Source organism: Oryza glaberrima, chromosome 2 (assembly GCF_000147395.1).
Source record: "Oryza glaberrima chromosome 2, OglaRS2, whole genome shotgun sequence".
In the NCBI taxonomy this organism is placed as follows: Eukaryota; Viridiplantae; Streptophyta; class Magnoliopsida; order Poales; family Poaceae; genus Oryza; species Oryza glaberrima.
This window is the reverse complement of record NC_068327.1, coordinates 10,614,597-10,632,749: the sequence shown is the minus strand read 5'-3', so window position 1 is coordinate 10,632,749 and position 18,153 is coordinate 10,614,597. Positions and strand designations below refer to the sequence as shown.

The following is an 18,153-nucleotide window of genomic DNA, read 5'->3' as shown; positions in this document are numbered from 1 at the left end:
CCTATTCCTTTGTTATGGCCAATTTGCATTGATTACCCTATTCTTTGATACCTTGGGTTATAATTTGACTAGTTGGACTTTATATATTGGTTCGACTATATATTAGAATAATTGCTTAGTCATGCTTAGAAACACTAGCACACTATTGGGATGATTAATGTTTCACTATTACTTAATGATGGATACTTCATGGTAGCTCACGATGGTTAATCGTGTTGTGATAAATAATTGATAATTAAAACTTGATAATGGTGGGTTGTGAGCACATGGTTTTGAAGGTCATGCTCATGACAATTAAGGACCGGTTCGCGAGCTACTGTTGTGAGACATTAACCGTACTAACCACAAGCCAGAATGGGCAACGGCTAGACACTTTGTATAGCAAGGCTCATTGTGGGGCGCTAGACTGTGAAGCGGCGAGAAGTCCGTGGGGGTCGCTGGGGAGTCCACGCCTCTGGTTGTAGAGGGGGTGATTATGATCCAGGAAAGGCGCGCTGCTTTGAGTTGAGCTATGCGAGGGGTCTTGTCACAACTACACAAATGGTGGCATGTTCAGCATGGGCACATGGTGATATGGTGACATATTGTGGAGTTGTGTCTTGTGGGTAAATTTGTACACCTCTGGCCAGAGTAAAACTATTTGAATAGCCGTGCCCGCAGTTATGAGCGGGTTGAGCAATGTTTTTCGTGATTAGTCCCACACTACTCATTAATGATAATAATGTGATAATTAATTTGACTCCTGGTTTGGAATGGTAAATTCCTGGTTTAAAGGTTTGATCTGTACGACTGGCGTTGGTTGTTCAAGTTTGGTTGGGCCTGTGCAGCATGGGTGTGCTGTTCAGTGTTGATTAATATTGATGATTAATTACTCTACTATTTTACTACTCCTAAATGTTTGCTAAATGCTGCTTTTGCAAATGAGCCTATATTATGCCATCCTTTGGTATCTGTGTGCACTTGCATATTTGCTGTGTGGCTTGCGGAGTATTCCATGTACTCACCTTGCAATAATCAATCAAATCTCAGTTGAAGAAAAATGATCTAGAAGGAGAAGATGCTTAGCTTATACCCCAGTTGAGCTGCTGTGGGAGTGGAGCCGGAGCTTTGCCAAATTTTATTTTTATTTTTCCGCTACAGATTTCTTCGTTGTGAGGACTAAGTGCCTCTTCAGTAAGTATTTATCGCTTTAGTTCTTTTGATGAATATGTATATTAAATTGTCAGTTTGTGTACCTCGGCTGATTCCTGGACGAGAATTTTATGCACAAATTAGTTCAGAAATTACTAGTGAATTTCTGGGCGTGACAAATTATGGGTCTGTTTAGTTCGCGAAAAGAAAATTTTTGGATGTCACATCGGATGCTTGACCGGATGTCGGAAGGGATTTTCGGACACGAATGACAATACTAATTTCATAACTCGCCTGGAAACCGCGAGACGAATCATTTGAGCCTAATTAATCCGTCATTAGCACATATGGGTTATTGTAGCACTTATGGCTAATATGGACTAATTAGTCTTAAAAGATTCATCTCGCGATTTCCCCCTTAACTGTGCAATTAGTTTTGTTTTAATCTATATTCAGTGCTTCATGCATGTGTCTAAGTATTCGATGTGATGTTTTTTAGAAAAAAAATTTTAGGGAACTAATTAACTAAACAAGGCCTATATATATATATATATATATATATATATATATATAGTTATTAGGACCGGACCGGCGGTTGGACCGAAAAAACCGGAACTATGACCTCCGCCGGTTCGGTCCAGTTAAAAGACCGTATGTGCAAATGACCCGGTATAAACCGGTTGGGCCGCCCGGTTTTTTTCGAAAACCGCTTAAAAGCCGGTCAGAAAACCGGCACTGGACCGCTCAACCGTGGGCGCTACCCTGCCAGACCACGTGCACGCATGAGGAGGAGGAGAAAATATAGGAAAAATAGGTGTTTGGTGGGAGTTGAACCCAGGTTGGGATGTATAGAGCCATGGCGCACCAACCACCAAGCTAGGATGTTGCTTGTGTTTAAGTGAATCAGTTATATATTTAACCTTATTAAACCGCTTTGAACCAATGATTCAACCGGTCAAACCAGTGAACCATCGAACCATGGGCCTGACCGGTACAATGGCCGGTCGGTCTCAATAACTATCCCTATATATAGAACCCAATGTGAATTTGAGTCCTTTTCTTTCGTGAAACCAAAGTTTGAGAATCAATCGTGTTAATGCAACAGATTAAAGAAAGAGCACGAGCGAGGTGGCAATGTAACAGATCGATCGTAGAGATCACTGCTAACTCTAAACCCCAAGTCCCAATCGATTTCTTCTTTTATTTTTGTGAGGAAAACTCCCAGTCCTTTTAAATCGTGTTTCCCTTGTTGTGTGTATTTTTCTATTTCTTTTCTTTTCTTGAAAGTTGAAACCAACTCTATTTCTTTCTCCCCTGTTTTAGTTGATTTCCACAGTTCACTCTACCATGGACGTCCGACTGAGTTTCTTTATATATACTAGCAAACATACCCGTGCGTTGCAACGGATGAAAAAACCTAATGCTAATATACTTTTTCATACATAACCATATTGATGACAATCAGAAAATCAGAAAATTGGAACATCTTAAATGTAATGGCCCAACCTCGATGATGGCAACCTTACCGATGTTTGGTTTACCTAAAATAATTGGATTATTCATATGACAACATGCATATAATCTAAAATATTATTTTAATCTCATTCTTGCAACCAATCAAATCCTACACTGACTTGCATGGTCAAGTCTACATAAAATAGAGCCACTGTGCACTCTTTTCTAAATAACAATTAAAATATGTTTATTTTATAATATTATTTCCATATAATATGTTATCAAGAATAGTAGCTATACTTCACAAAAAATAGTATGATAATTGACTACAGAGGTGTGTAGGGTCTCCAATACAGGAGAATAGATGATGAAACAAAAGCCGTGTAGGAGATGGAAAAAAAATCGATGATCCTATCCAACCAAGCGTCCATCAATTTAGCCTTTTTTCTGACAATTTTTTCCTCGTATGCTTTTTTTTTTTGCTTTTTTACAGACGATGGAAATATTTTTTTCTCGCGTGTTTTTTTGGACTACGAAAACCTTTTTTCCTAGCGTGTTTTCTTTTGTGCTTTTTTCTGATATTTTTTCCTCACATGTTTTTTTAAACCATTTTTATCTTCCCGCACATATTTTTAGTTAGATTAGAGATAGAGAAGAGATATATATGGACTACTAAAACGACAAATATAAATCCTTTCTAGATGTTTTCTGGATTTTTTTATTTTTTACGGATTTTTTTTGTTTTTCGCTTTATAGGAAATTGTACTTTTTTTCCGTTGTGGGATTGGATCTACGTTAATATAGATGTTGATGAATCTAAACATATATATTCATTCTTGTATCCGAAGGGACTAACCAAACTTTTATAGAGAAACTAGGAAGATACTCCCTCCGACCGGATGGGACACTTCATAGTGCAACGAATCTGGACAGGAAGCATGTCCGGATTCGTTATACTATAAAGTGTCCTATTCGGTACTAGTTTGTTATATTATGGGATGGAGTAGTAATTTCCATCACTTCGCACCACTTGTACCAAACATGCTATACTAGGACTTAAAAGTCAAATTCTAGTCTTAGTATTAATCAATTTCCCATCAAAACTTTCCATCCTCTTCATCGCAAAACATGCTAGACTTAAAAATCAAATTCTAATCTTACTATTAATTAATTTCCTCTCAAAACTATCAGTCCTCTCCATCGCCAAACATGCCGAATGCAGCCACACTACTATTTCCCTTCTATAAACTCGCAATATTCTCTAAACTTGCCAAATAGGCCCACGGCTGTAAATTTGGATTTCAATATATGGCAGGTATGATTATATTTCATTAATTGACTAATCATACTCTTGTGTAGCTGTAGGTGTCAAATAAAAGGGGCATTAATTCTCCACATAAGAAGGGTACGAATTCAATGGTTTCCTTCTATATGATTATTACCTCTATTGGATTAGCCTAAACAAATCTGTACTTTGTACTGTAATAAAAAAATCCCCACATAAATACAGGAGTGCAGTACATATGAACCCCTTCTGCTACGAAACCCCGTGGAAGACGGCTGGCCTTGGCACGGCGCATAGCAGGCAGCAGCCGGCGTTGAGAAGGGGACCGGCCGATCTTCTGATCGATTTGTTAGGCTTTTAGGCATAACGAAGAAGCTAGGTAAGTATATGCCTGCAGACTTTGTCATCTCTATTTTGATTCTTCACATTGGTCCTTTTTTTTCTTTTCCTTTGTATTCATCCATGTATACCCGATTCGAGAACGATCTTAATTTTATTTCATTTTTCAGAAAAAATAGTCCATATTACTTAACTCAACTTCTAAATTTTACTAGGCTATACCCTTACTTTGCAAAGGGATTAGAAGGAAAATTTGCGAGGCTTGAGTTTCATCCATCTGGTTTTACTGGTGGGATGAGTTTTGGATGGAAACGCACGTGTTTGTTTTTGTTGAGGTGGTTTCTTTACAACGAATTACGATGTATGAGGAGGAAGATGGCGACTTACACTTCTTAGAGCAGGTATATATAATAAGGTTGAGTCAGTAGGCTATACGTTGTTCCACATTAGCGAAATTCTATGTGGGTGAGGGAGAAAAGAAGAAAGAGAAGAAAGCGGAAGAAAGCGGACGCTAGATCTGTCACCGGGCGATAGTGTAAGAAACGAGCCTCTACTGCTCGCTTGCAGCTGATATGGGTGATACCTACGTATTTGGTGGGCCTCCGACATATCTCCACGATCTAGTTTGCATGTATTTCTGTTTTTCTCCCTATCTAACACGCTAGAGCACAGGCAACACAAATAGCTACAAGGATGGTGGTTAGTTTTGATCATGCCAATTTGGTTGTGCATGCATGAATTAAATGTTTGTTTATTTCCATTTAGCTAGCGAAACAGCTAGTTCATCGCATGAGCTTCTCTCTTGATGGCTATATCAGACACGGACAAATACTATCGCTGGTAGCTTACTACACTAATAAACTTGCTCTTAATTCACGAATCCCCGAATTCTAATATTGTTTTTTACCCCTTACAAACTATTTTGAGCCTCGTGAAATACCGGACCAAATCTCCAAATCACCGCCGGTTGAATAGGAGGGCGGCTGCCTGCGCAACTCATGCCCACCCACCCCCACCCCTAGAACGAGAGCAAGTGAACATTCGTTGAAGATATTTAGTTAGTTGCCACTGACATGGAGGAAAATAGATGGTAAGGGGAAGAAGGGAACCGTTACTAACAAGCGGGGATTATGATATTGGTTTCAAGCGTTACATATGTGAAATCCGTAATCCGCACTAATTTGAACTTAACTAACATTTTTATTGTTTTGTTTGAAATAAACTCCAAATTTACTCAATTTTAAAATAACCTTTAGGCATGACATTGATAATGCTACGGTCGTACAGCGTGTGAACTGTGAAGAAAACCGGGGTTCAGATTTACAAATAAGTTCTATAACAACTTTTTTTTTCATAATTGTGATAGGAATTACTTTTAAGTCGTTGATAAACTCGCCACCCAAATCTATAACAAACAAATGTGTTTCATAAGATTTTGAGAAATTAGAAAAACCCACGTACCGCACGTATAGGTAATTTCTGTCTCCTTTGGTCACGTGAGTCGAGCGAGACGGAGATATTTGATAATTTAACACTCCTTAAAATTTGGGCAACGGAAAAAAGCGTTAAATTATCAAATTTTTCAGTGAGACGCGGCTTCTTTCCAACTTCTGATCACCGAGAAAAACCACGCAGACACCCGGATGGCCGTGGCGGCGATCTTTACAAGCGTCAATTAAATTAATTTGGGCAACGGAAAAAAGCGTTAAATTATCAAATTTTTCAGTGAGACGCGGCTTCTTTCCAACTTCTGATCACTGAGAAAAACCACGCAGACACCCGGATGGCCGTGGCGGCAGCGGCGGCGGCGGCTTGCCCCAGCCACCAGCGGCACGTCCGTGCTCCTCTTCGGTCGGCTCGGCACCGTTGCGCTAGCCCCGCTGGTGGGCTCAAGACCCTCACCGCTGCATTCATTTGATAGGCTCTCCGTGATCGCCGCCGCCACTGCCGCCTCTTTGCCGGTGGGCTCGAGATCGCCAACTTCTCTTCTCCTCCATCTCTCCCACCGAATAGCCAGTATCTGGTTAATTTACAAAAATTTCGCACAGATTTCGATTTGTGGCTAACACCATCCTATTCCACGTGCGTGCTTTTTTTTTTCTTTCTTTTTGAGGTATGCAAGGAGTAATGCGTAATATATATTCTCATTTTCAGTCTGTTGCACTAATTTTGCTACTTTTATTAAGTCTGTGCTTCAATGCTGAGATGGGCATGGTGAGATCGGATACTTTTAAAAAAAAAACTCAATTGCTAAATTTAAAAGTTCGGTACATCCTCTTTTTTTTTACTTCTAGGAAGTTTAGCACATATTAGATTACATACATATTACATATGCTATTTATCTAATCTAGGTCTCGATTTTGTTTACTTGGAGATTTGTGATATCATCTTGACCATGTGTGACAATGGAATTCTGTGGTATCGTGCGGATTCATCCGGATGTTTTTCATGCAACATATGGCTTTAACACTCACAGTTATGTTTGTTTCCTTTAAATTAGCTATACTTTCTGTAATCCTATTAATGTCCATGAACAGACTTAAATTATCATTTTTACGTTAACACTTTTATACTTTTCTTTCTCATAAATAATCAGTTGTAACTTGCTAAAGTTTGTTGTTCTATGTTCAGGAGTTATTAGTTTATCATGGATCAGCCACTATTGGACCGTGCAGCTTCTTCCTCGTCTAAGGCCACAGGCAGTAGATCAGCTTTCACAGATGCTGGATTCTTTAGTATTATCACTTTTTCTTGGATGGGGCCGTTACTTGATCTTGGAAGGAGGAAAGCACTAGATCTTGATGATGTGCCAACTTTGGATGATAATGACAGTGTTCAAGGCATCCTCCCTAACTTTGAGGCGAAGCTCATCTCAGTTTCTGGTTCAGGGAAGTACACCGATGTTACAACAATTAAGCTAGTCAAAGCTCTTGTTCTTACAACCTGGAAATTAATCCTCTTCACTGCAGTTTGTACCTTACTCCGACTGTCTCTTCATATGTTGGTCCATACCTGATTGAGTACTTTGTTGACTACCTGAATCGAAGTCCACGGACCGCTAAAGAAGGCTACATTTTGGTGTTGAGTTTTGTTGTTGCGCAGTTCATCGAAGGCCTCTCATCAAGGCATTTGCTCTTCAGATCGCAACAACTTGGTGTGCGGGTGCGCTCAGCTCTTGTCGCCATCATTTACCAAAAGGGTCTCTCCCTCTCAAATCAGTCCAGGGAAAGCATTTCAAGTGGAGAGATCATCAATGCCGTGAGCGTTGACGCGGTGCGTGTCGCGGGTTTCAATTCGTCCATGCATGAGCTTTGGCTGTTTCCTGTGCAGGTTATTCTAGCAATGCTGATCCTATACTCCACTCTTGGTTTGGCAGCATTTGCAGCCCTTGCTGCCACTGTTTTGACAATGTTAGCAAATCTACCTATAGGGAGGATCCAGCAAAATTACCAAGAGAAAATGATGGATGCCAAGGATGCTAGAATGAGGGCTATGTCTGAGATGCTGCGGAACATGTGCATTCTCAAGCTTCAAGGATGGGAAATGGTCTTCTTGTCGAAGATCATGGAGTTTAGGAAGGAGGAGATGCATTGGCTAAAGAAAGATGTATACACTCAGCTATGCTTATATTTGTCTTCTTTGGAGCTCCTGCTTTTATTGCTATGGTCACCTTTGGAACTTGTTTGCTTCTAGGCATTCCATTAGAAACAGGGAAAGTATTGTCTGCTCTAGCAACGTTTAGGCAGCTACAAGGACCAATCAATAGTATCCCAGACACAGTCTCTGTGATCATCCAGACAAAAGTATCACTTGACAGGATATGCTCTTTTATGCACCTCGAGGAACTATCGAGCGATGTTGTAACTAAACTTCCAAGAGGTACAACTGATGTATCGATTGAGGTGAGGAACGGTCAGTTCTCTTGGAACACATCTTCTGAGGTTCTTACTCTCCGAAATTTGAACTTCCGTATTCAACAAGGAATGAGGGTTGCTATCTGTGGAACTGTTGGATCTGGAAAATCAAGTTTGTTGTCATGCATACTCGGTGAGATACCGAGGTTATCAGGAGATGTTCAAACATGTGGTAGGATTGCCTATGTTAGCCAATCGCCATGGATACAGAGTGGGACAATTGAACATAACATACTTTTTGGCACAAAACTGCATAGGGAAAGGTATGAAAAGGTCCTTGAAGCATGCTGTCTTAAAAAGGACTTGGAAATATTACCATTAGGTGATCAGACAATTATAGGAGAGAGAGGCATTAACCTAAGTGGCGGACAAAAGCAAAGGATGCAAATTGCACGTGCTTTGTATCAAGATGCAGATATCTTTCTGTTTGATGATCCCTTCAGTGTTGTTGATGCTCATACTGGGTTGCACTTGTTCAAGGTATTTTTCAAAACAAATCTTTAAATCCTATTTCTATGTGTGTAAATCATCACTGAATGCTTAAACTAATAACTTATTGTTGGTACTTAAGACTTCTAATACTACAAAATATATTTTTACATCATATGATTTCAACGCCATTTTCTCCCAGTCAATTTAGGGGGTTTTTTTTAACCTTCTTCAGTTGTCAGTGCTAGTGTTGTTATCAAATCCTTAGACGAATAGAACATGTTTGTTTTGTTTGATTTTTCATTTCCCAACTTCCAAAATCAGTAATAGCAGTTTATCTCTCTGCATAGTTTATTGTGTGGACAGAAACCTAATGTCTTAATCAGATCTTTTGTATGTTTCAGCTAAACAGTTTTTAGGTAGCCTGTTCTTGAACAATATTTAGGGTTCAAGAGTATATCTACCGTATGAAAGTTATTCAACACGACCTTGTATTTTTCAAGAGTGCTTGCTTGGACTCTTAGCTTCAAAAACTGTAGTGTATGTTACCCACCATGTCGAATTTTTGCCATCAGCCGATGCTATCATGGTGAGCTTCCAACAACTATCAAATCTACTTATTTATTCTACTCGCAACAATCGTTTTACCTTGTCAATTCATTTCGTTGTTCCAGGTCATGAAAGATGGACAAATAATACAAGTTGGGAATTACGCTGAAATACTTAATTCTGGAGAAGAGTTTACAAAATTTGTATTTTCCCATAAGGATGCCATTTCTACTCTAGAAAGTTTAGAACACTCAAGTGGCAATCCCGAAAGTAGTCTTATTCCTGGTGACAGTGGAAGTATGCTTTTCAGACAAGATAAGCAAAAGGATGAAAATGAAGGAGCAGAAGGGATTGTTCAAAATGGTCAGTTGGTACAAGAAGAAGAAAGGGAGAAAGGGCGGGTTGGGATTTCTGTCTATTGGAAATATATTACAATGGAATATGGTGGAGCACTTGTGCCGCTTATTTTGCTCGCTCAGATAATTTTTCAAGTTCTTCAAATTGGAAGCAATTTTTGGATGGCTTGGGCTGCTCCAATATCCAAAGATGTGAATCCTCCAGTCAATAGCTTGAAAATGGTACTTGTATATGTTGCGTTAGCTTTTGTGAGCTCGTTATTCATTTTCATAAGATCCCATCTTCTTGTCATGGCTAGATGTAAGACTACAATGATGCTATTTGATAAGATGCATCGATGCATATTCCAGGCTTCAATGTCTTTCTTTGACTCCACTCCTAGCGGTCGAATCTTGAACAGAGTAAGTAATTTACCTTCACCATCTTTATTTTAATGAGAAAATTGAAGTTATCTCCTTGGAATACCATTAGAATTTTTATTCATATTCAATTAATCATGAAAGTTGAAACAAAATTGTAGGCTTCTAGTGATCAAAGCACAGTGGACACCAGCATTTTTGACCTGATGGGATATGTTCTATTTCCTGTTACCGAACTTCTTGGAACAATTATTTTAATGTCACGGGTAGCATGGCCAGTCTTCGTAATTTTTGTCCCAATTATTGCAGCATCTTTGTGGTATCAGGTATTCTTTTTATTATATATTTTATGTTGGATGCCATTTTTTGGTTCCAGTTTATAATTTTTAAGTATGTGGAAGGAAAAATACAATAATTCATGAAATTATTGACAATTTTTCACAGATTCAATTGAAAATTGAAAATCAGTGTTTTTTTCTTTTCACAGATTTAATTTGAAATTTAAAGGCATGGCAAAGCAATTAAATATAATACATAATAAAAACATGAGGTACATATATGATGTGATTCTTTTCTTGGCAAAAATGTTCCCAATAAAATTTCTAGGTTGATGCTACTGCATATAGGAGAACTTGTGCATTTCCGATGTTCTTCTGAACAATCAAACTTTTAGTCTTAAAATATGCTATTAACCAATAATAATTGTAATCATATTTCAAAATTATAACTATGTCCTATGGCATTATTGGTTTCAATACGACTCATGTTTTGTTTTTATTTTTAATCACCATAATTCCTTCCCTTCAGCAATATTACATAGATGGTGCTAGGGAGTTGCAGAGGTTGACTGGAGTTTGCAGAGCTCCGCTGATGCAACATTTTGCTGAATCAGTAGCTGGATCAAATATTATTAGATGCTTTGGCAAGGAAAGACAGTTTATCAATTATGTCAGTCATTTCATGGATAATTTATCTAGACCAAGTTTATATAATGCTGCTTCAATGGAATGGTTGTGCTTTCGCTTGGACATTCTTTCATCCTTTATCTTCGCATTTGCCTTGGTACTTCTGGTCACCTTGCCAGCTGCTCTAATTGACCCAAGTAAGTACAGTGGGCTTTAATTTGATTGGTCCGATCAAATTAGTTCTTTATGTGTATTACCATCCTTGCTAACTATTATTTTTATTTTTATTGTCTTCTCACAGAGACAGCTGGTCTTGCAGTCACTTATGGATTAAGTCTGAACATGTTGCAAGGGTGGGCTATTGCAGTGCTCTGTAGTTTGGAAAATAGAATGATATCCGTTGAAAGAATTTTTCAATACATGTTTATTCCTTCTGAACAACTCCTTACAATATCAAAAAGTAGACCAAACTGCCAGTGGCCGACAAATGGTGAAATTGAGCTTCCCAACCTCCATGTTTGTCTCTTGAACTCTACGTTGTTATATAAGTTCACTTCTAACAATGTCGGAGTCATATCAATTATTGATTAGAACTCTCAACATTTCTATTCATAATATTTTCTGAGAAAAACAGTGTGTTATTAAATTAATTTTATATCGAAGTTATTCCACAAAAATTGGCATGCAGATTTTTTTTCTAGTACTGTAGAGTTGCAATCCTCTTTCATAATATACTATTTTGTACGACTTCCAGCATACCACTGTGGAAATACCCTCACAACACTATATCTTCTTTCTTAACATGGAAAACATACAACACCTAATGCAGAAATTTCTGGTGAAGTGTTATTTTTTTCCTCTAAGTGCTTTGTATGTGATGCAGGTAAGGTATGCAACACAATTGCCTTTTGTTTTGTAAGGCCTTACTTGCACTTTACCCGGAGGGTTGAAGACCGGCATCGTTGGAAGAACTGGCAGTGGCAAGTCAACCTTGATTCAAGCGCTATTCCGTATTGTCGAGCCATCTATTGGGCAAGTGTTGATAGACGGCCTTGACATCTGCACCATTGGACTACATGACCTACGGACAAGATTGAGTATCATTCCACAAGATCCTGTGATGTTTGAGGGGACCCTACGAAATAACATTGACCCTTTGGAGGAGTACAGCGATGAGCAAATTTGGGAGGTATTTTAATTTTAATTTACTGACATTTTAATTCTTCAATGTGCACCTGTCAAACTAATGCATAACTTATATTTGTTGTGTTATCCAGGCATTGAACTCTTGTCATCTTGGCGATGAAGTTAGAAAGAATGAGCTCAAGCTTGACTCTGCAGGTTTTATATCTATATCAGAAAGCTATAATGCATTGCTCCACAGTGTCAAACTCATAAGTCATAACTGATATTTTAATATGAAATATAGTTACAGAAAATGGCAACAACTGGAGTGCAGGTCAGCGCCAGCTTGTTTGTTTGGGAAGGGTAATTCTAAAGAAGCGAAAGATCTTGGTTTTGGATGAAGCAACTTCTTCAGTGGATCCAATAACTGACAATTTAATTCAGAAAACCCTGAAGCAACAATTTTTCGAATGCACAGTGATTACAATAGCACATAGGATCGCATCTGTTCTTGATAGTGAGAAGGTCATTCTTCTGGACAATGGTTAGTCATGTGCCTTGTTTAATTAGTAGCCAACGGTTAATAGCTTGGTTCTCCCGTTTTAATTCCATGTTGTTGTAAACAGGTAAAATCGCAGAGGATGACTCGCCAGCAAAACTTCTGGAAGACAATTCATCGTTATTTTCGAAACTTGTATCAGAATACACCAAGGGATCAGAGTATTAAACTATGTAGATGAAAGAGGAGCCAAATATATCACCGAAACTAAATTTTTGGCTTAAATTTAAATATTCTTTCTTGGTAACTTGTTGCAACATGATCAGTTGTGTATTCGGAATGTGCAATGGAACATTCATACATTATTACATTTGCTCATTGGTTTGCATTTACGTGTGTACTGACTAAGAAAATTGCAATGCTGACGCATAGGCGATGATGTGTTTGCAAATGTGTTTATCTTTCAGAAAGCACTACTCCAGAAGTTCACCATAGACAAAAATGCTACTACTAATATATTCACCATCTTATTGTGTTATTTATAACAATTTTTTATAAGGCTTCTAAAAAAACGTACATGTGTCCTTTGCTATCGAAATCTCGAATTGTGACGTGACAAGTTTTTGAACGATCCTAACAAGGTGCCAAATAGACAAAAGACTGCCGTTAAAAATAAATGGAAAAAGTACGAATAACCCCCCACCCCCTATCCCCCGAACTATTGCGGTCGTCCAAATTACCCCATGAACCATAAAAACGGACATTCTTCACCCCCAACTATGCAAACCGGACGAATTACCCCTCTCGAACCAATTCAGAGAGGTTTTGTCCAACGTGGCGCACACGTGGCAATCCAATTAGTGTTTTTTTAATTAAAAAATGCAGGACCCGCCTGCCATACTCTTCTTCCTCTCTCTCTCTCTATTCTCTCTCTCTCTCGCTCTTTTCTCTCTCGCGGCTCGCACAACACGCATGGCGAGGACGGCGCAGGGACGAACGGTCGGCGAGGATGGCACGGACGTCGACACGGAGACGGAGGCGACGGAGGCGGAGGCCGACCGGGCGCACGGGGACACGCAGCGGGCAGCGGGCTCCTCCTCCGCGCGGTGGAACACCGCCGCCACCGCGGGCTCCTCCTCCTCGTCGTGGGCGCGCGGTGGCCGGCGGCGCGTGGGGACTAGGTGGCAGGGCGGCGGGGCAGGGCAGTGGATGAGGCGAGCGACGGCGGGAGCTCGCACTGCTCAAGGCGAGGCGAGGCGGCGGAGGCGGGGTACGGCAGAGGAGGCGAGCGTGGCGGCGGAGGAGGCGAGGCGGCGCGGGGTGACGGCGCGCGGACGGGGCTCGAGGTGACGGCGGCGACGGGCGACGGACGACGGCGCGCGGCGCTGGCGGGGCTCGAGGGGAGATGGCGACGGCGCGCGGCGCGAGCGACGACGACAGGCGACGCGATTGGTCCCATCTCCGCGCTCGCTGCCTCCACCGCTGCCGCTGCCTCCTCCGCCGCACCCCGCCGCCACTCGCCTCCTCCTCCACCGCCACCTCGCCTCGAGCAGCGCGAGCTCCCGCCGCCTTTCGCCTCCTCCACTGCCCAGCCCCATCACCCTGCCCCGCCGCTAGCCTCCCCGCGCTCGCTGCCTCCACCACCGCCTCGCCTCGCCTTGAGCAGCGCGAGCTCCCGCCGCCGCTCGCCTCCTCCACTGCCCTACCCCGCCGCTTGCCTCCCCGCGCTCGCTGCCTCCGCCGCTGCCTCGCCTTGTCGCCGCCGCGCTCGATGCCTCCTCCGTCGCCGACCGCCCGTCCCCGCACCGTCCTCGCCGACCGTCCTCACGTGCGCGCTGCGTGAGCGGCGAGAAAGAAAAGAGCGAGAGAGAGAGAATAAAGAGAGAGGGGGGAAGAAGAGTATGACAGGTGGGTCCCACAATTTTTTATTACAAGAAGGCTGACCGGATTGCCACATGTGCGCCACATTGGACAAAACCGCTCTGAATTGGTTCGAGGAGGGTAATTCGTCCGGTTTGCATAGTTGGGGGTGAAGAATGTCCGGTTTTGTGGTTCATGGGGGTAATTCGGACAGGCGCGATAGTTCGGGTGATAATTTGTATTTTTTCCAAAATAAATTAACTGGGGTAATGCACTGTTGTCTCCTTTTTAAAGTCACTTCAAATATGGGCCCACGTTGACTATGGCTTCCAAAGTTCAGTAATTAAGTTCTCCGGTTTATGACCCATCATTCCATCAATATATCTCGCATATAGCTTGTCCTAATAATTTCTGTTAGGTTAGATCTTTCAAAAACAATCAGTGTAGCAAATTGCATAAATCATGTGCCTGTTTCTGAAGTAGTAATAAAATTTAGGGATTGAATGGATAGGGTAGAGTCCTCAAGCGTATTTTTGGTCAGTTTGAATATGATTTGAATTTTTGTTTCTTTTTTTTCTAAATGAAATCCTAACAGCGAAATGGACATAGGACGAAACGGTAACTTCGTTTTACAAATGCAGAGTCAAATAAGCAAATTAAAAATTAAAAGAAGCAGGGCCAAATTGATATTTAGACTCTAAAATAGAGTCAAATAAGCAATTGTCCCTTTCGATAACTGCAAAGCAGAATTGTACTCAAACCCACTCAAATCTGAGTAATAGTCCCTTCTAGCTTTGTTTGTCAAGATTTGTGCTGAGATGGGCTTTTGAAATATTGAGAACTCATAATTTATCGAAAACGATTGTAATAGGTCCCGTGTGATTTAATAAAGTCTATTTTCCCTGCAAAAGAAAAATCTTGATGTAGATCAACCAGCCATAAATTCGACTAATCAGGCTAAAAAAATAATTCGACGTCTATAACAAAAACGGTTGAAGAATACACTCATACTTAAATCCATCGAAATTTGAATATCAACAGAGAGGTAAGCATAAAGAAATAACGCTCAAGTCCGATTGACCCCCCCCCCCCCCCCCCCTCCCTCCAACTATCACGGAAGTATGATTTAGCCTCCTCAACTCTAATTCCAAACAAGTCACACCCCGTAACTAGGGGATGACTAGGGATCGGTCACCCGATCCAAATCTCCAAAAAGCGGGCGCTGACGTCAGCGCCACCCATATGTGCAAAACCACTTTAAACTAATTTTTCTTTAAAATTATTTATCCAAATCATGATCCGATTGCACTATTAAGTTTGTTGCAATTAAATCTTCAAAACAAAATCACCCATGGATATATTCCGACGAAAAAAGTTTAGCTTATTATTGATATTTTTTAAATGTTGCACGATGTTCCACCAGGTATATCGGAATTGTTTCACTAAGTAGATCGAAAATGTTTCAATCGTTTAAATCGGGCGTTGTTTCGCCTTATATAAAAACAAGTTTCAGCAAATAGCGAAAGAATGTTTCAGTTAACTGCAATATTTGATCCATACATAGTGAAACATTATATAAGGCGAAACATTTTTTGTGGAACAAAAAATGAAACGAATTCCCTTAATAGAGGGTTTCCAAAATATGTGGGTGATTTGTTGTAAAAGAATGTTTCAGTTCACTGCAACATTGTATCTATACATAGTAAAACATTATGAGTACACTAGATGAAATATTTTGGGTGGAACAAAAAAATGAAACGAATTCCCTTAATAAAGGGTTTCTAAAATATGTGGGTGATTTGTTGCAAAAGAATATTTTAATTCACTGCAACATTAGATCTATACATAGTGAAACATTATAAGTACACTAGGTGAAACATCTTTTGTGAAACAAGTGGAGGGACAAGTGGGTGGGCCCAGCGGGACGCGCGCATGGGGGAGGGGGAGTGACCGATTTCCCCCCTCCCCCAGTCGACAGATCTTGAGCATTTTCGCCATAACTATTCAGTTCGGACACACAACCCCCTCATTCCTATTTATAGCCAGTTTTGTTCGAGAGTTATCTCACATGGCACTTCGACGGATGACATAGCAAAAAATTAAATAACTCCCTCCTCTCGTCTCTCTTTCCCTCAAATTCCCCATCCTCTAGAGCCCAAATCCCTAACACTAGGGTGCAGGAGGCACCGGACAGCACGACTGCTTCTTTCCGGTGAGCATGGCGCTGAGCTTCCTTCCGGTGAGACGGTTCGCAGAGGATGAAAAAAAAATAGCCGACAGAGGCTATAGATTTATAGCCAGCTACAGCACGAACTCCAAAACACTATGTGTATGTGATATATAGGACCAGTTATTAATGATATAGTATATATTTATAATTAACTATTAGAGCACCCACAATGGTTATCTATATACTCTCTACAAGAGATCCATGTCAGCATATTTTCCTACTTGGAATGTATTAAATGAAGAAAGAGAGCAAAGCTATCTACTAACTTAGAGATAGTCTATAGAAAAACGAGACAATGCATGAGAGAGCTATAGATACCAATGTATACATACTATTAAGGTGATTTACTATTAATCGAGTATATTGCTGAGATGTACATGTTTTATATAGAGCACATTACTTTACCATTGTGGGTGCTCTTATATGAATGACTATTAGATTGACTATAAATGATTTAGAGCTGGTAGTTGGCTATACTATTAAACTAATCTCTTGAACCATTAAACTAATCTCTTGAACCATTTTGGGCCAATTACAGAGTGACATGGCCTCTACATGCAGTAGCTAACTCCATCGTGTGCTCCTCACGTGACAGGCTGGGCCCGTCTCCTCAGTCCTCATTAGGAGATTAATCTCTATAATTAGCCCAAAACCGCCGGTAAATGGGAGGAAGGGGGTTTCTCTATCCGGATCGAATAGTTTTTGAAACGTAAAATCTATTCGGAGAGGCGTCTCATTTTTGCGTGGAGTTTACTACATCGTACTACATGCATGCATTTTTTTAATAGACATGCATGTCATTTTTCCTCTTCAAACAAAATTTTCTCTCAAATTACTTATCCGATCTAAAATCCGATTACACTATTGTTTTTGTTACAATTAAATCTTCACAACAAGTTCTTACATGATTATATTATGATGAAAAAATGTTTATATTTGTAAATTACTTTTATTATATACGCAAGTTACATTTATCATATATATAGAAGTTGCTTTTAGATTTAACTAAATTACTTCTTAAACTCAATAAAGTCTAAAAGTAATTTACATATAAACTTAAAACAAAACAAAAGTAACTAAATTCGTTATAGGGATAAAAATATGACTTCTCGTACAATGAAAAAAGGCATTCATTAAAGTTACTTTTTTTTTATAAGTTACTTCTATAATATATGTAAATTACTTCTATACTTTATTGAATTTACTTTTATATGTCTAAGAAGTAATTTAGTGAAATCTAAAAGTAATTTAGATATATGATAAAAGTAATTTATAATTTTTCATGAAATATAATCATGTAAGATCTTGTTATAAAGATTTAATTGTTACGAATACAACGGTGCAATCGGATCATAGATCGGATGAGTAGTTTAAGAGAAAATTGTATTTAAAGTATAAGTGGATTGTGTCCCTCTTAGATGGAGTGGTAGTTGATTTAGACAAATCAGCTACCACTAGCTGTCTAGTCACATCCTTGAAACTAAACCGGCAGGACAACTATCAATTATATTTCAATTAAACATGAGTAAAAACCCAGACGGGTTACAGAAAAATAAAACAACCTCTCACTGGAGTAAAAACCCAGACGGGTTACAGAAAAATAAAACAACCTCTCGACAAGTAGAGACTCGCCAAGTTCCTCCACCACAACCGGTACAACCACACAACACATGAAGCACCAAACAACACTAGCCAAACTACCAACGAAACAACGGC

At 39.9% G+C, this 18,153-nt stretch overlaps 1 pseudogene; it reads left to right on the top strand.

Moving 5' to 3' along the window:
• The first annotated feature begins 6,929 nt into the window (after positions 1–6,929).
• On the top strand, positions 6,930–12,575 carry LOC127764215 (ABC transporter C family member 3-like; annotated as a pseudogene).
• The last annotated feature ends 5,578 nt before the right edge of the window (positions 12,576–18,153 follow it).